Below are 2,492 nucleotides of genomic sequence, written 5' to 3'. Positions count from 1 at the left end.
TGGACTAGCCTTGAGTATAGTTGGTGCTACGGGGGAGTAATGCCATAATAATAGAAGTATAGTGGCAACGATATGCGTCTGTTCATTCATTCTTATCAAAGTTACCCGCCGAATTTACAACACGCTGACGTCAGACGCACGTCCGTTTACAAACCAATCAATGTCAAGATGCAGCCCATATAGATGATGACGACAGGACGCAAGTACGTCATGTAAAGTTCTTTAGTGCGCTCACATAATTGCAATGTGAAACCAAACCAAAACCGAATGTATACAATGTATCAAAACATAAACTCTGGTTCGGACCTTGATGCGGACTTTCAGGTGTGAAAACGCCCTTAAAATTCAAGGACCTTTCAAGGACTTTCCAGGTCCAATAACCCTCAAATTCAAGGACTTAATGTGGGAACACATTTGTTGTGTCGAACAACAAACGTTGAGATTCTGAAACTTTTTTTTTTTCAGATTCACAAACTTTCAAGGACCCGTGGGAACCCTGTATGACCTTTCTCAGTTTAATCTAACGCAGTACATGTAAAAAGAAAATTGTATTGTTTTTGTTTTTTGTTTTATAAATATAAAAGAAGAGAAAGAGTTAGTATTACTGGATCAAGTGCTGCCGAAAAAGATGCGTCTTCAACAGGTTGAGTTAGGCAGGGAACAGTCATGGTAAAGGTCCGAGAAAGTGATTTTGTGCCTCTTTGAGATGATGAAACACAATAATTGAATGAGTTTATATGAGTTAATGAGTAATGAGGGAGCAGAGCCAGGGGTTGTTCTGTAGGCAAACGTCAGCGACTTTAATTTGATGTGAGCGGCAACTGGCAACCAGTGCAATTTAGTGAGGAGAAGTGTGACATGTGCTCTCTTCGGCTTGTTTAAGACACTCTTGCTGCAGCATCTGGATTAGCTGCAGAGGTTTGACAGAGCAAGCTGGAGAGCATTACAATAGTCCAGTCTGGATAGAACAAGCGCTTGGACAAGGAGTTGTGTAGCATACTCTGATAGGAAGGGCCTGATCCTCTATACAAGGCAAATCTGCAGGACCGGGCAGTTCAAGCAATGTGGTCTTTATTAACAGAAAATATAGCCTGAATACCCTAAGTCAAAGATCACAGAGCAAGAAAAACTTGACAAACAGCTATGTGTGCTTGCATTGACACGCACCAATGGCACACAAGTAAAAAAAGAGATTACATGAAGGCCTAGTGATTTTATTTATTTTAGAACTGAAGTCATTCACAAACGCATGCCAACTACATATCGCAGTAATCCTTCAGCGTCATGCAGTGTTCAATTCGGTTATGAGCTGTAGGGGAAGCTAAACGCTCAAAAAAAGTGTAGAAAAGTGTCGCGCTTCCATTGACCTGAAAGATGAAATTTGGCATTTTGAAGAACAACGAAAGAAAACATCACAAGACAAAGACTATAAAAAAAACAATAAATTCAGCGACAAGGTGATAAAAAGATGAATGTGGACTCGCATCTGAATTTGCATGTCTGCATCAGCCTTTACTGTATTACAGGTACATTAAATACACAAATAATAAACTTATCAAATATATTTGATCAAATAATTTTATATTATTAAATATATGATCAACAATGGATGGCAATTATTGATATAACCTTCAATTCACACACTATATAGTAAATAAATTAAATGTTAATTGTAAATCTTAATAAATTATATTGTTATTATATAATAATATTTTTACATTTTCATTGATTTCATTGATATTTTACTTGTAATAAAATCTACAAAATCTGCTGATATCAGCTTGAAACGGTGGTATAGTTTTCGTCAACTCACAGAAATTAACTGCTATGATGACAATTTGGACAGTAGCTAATTACACTGAGTACAAATAGTGGTAGATTCTGTTTGCACCAAGTATAAATAGCATCTTGTTTAGGCTACGTGCAAATACTGATAGATGCAATGGAGTTATATGCTATTTGCTATTTGAACTAAAGGTAAAATATCTGAGCAATAGTGGGCAGTTACTGAAACAAGTTTGACTATTTGCACTTCTTATAATTTGCATCTTAGCATCCTCCTGGTCATTATATATATACATTTTTTATAGCAACTTGATTTAATTGCCTTCACAGAGCAGCTTGCATTCTTTGTATCTCTTGCAATGCATCCACAAGAGACAAAACAATAATTAAATGGCATTAATTAAAGATTAGAAGAGTTAGTGAGTTACAAGAGTAAGTGACACTTTCTGAAGCCTGTCTGGCAGGTTAAGTGTGAATTATATGATTGTCTCACATCACAGGTGTCAAGCATGTGGTGTGCACTAGGTGTTTACAGCCCTTGTTCATCGTGCCCTGGTTGTGAGCATCCTCAGGCCCCGTCCAGCGAGAGAGGGGGAGATCCAAGAAGCGATTAAAGTCTACGGTAATCCGACCCATCCAGTGATCAGTGTGTTGGTAGAGGAGGAGTCTCACACACAGGGAGGAGAAAGACTGACAGGGACCGAGGA

This window comes from Abramis brama (genome assembly GCF_963993115.1).
Source record: "Abramis brama genome assembly, chromosome: 7".
Lineage (NCBI taxonomy): Eukaryota > Metazoa > Chordata > Actinopteri > Cypriniformes > Leuciscidae > Abramis > Abramis brama.
The sequence above is the reverse complement of the archived record's forward strand: the minus strand, read 5'-3'. Positions refer to the sequence as shown.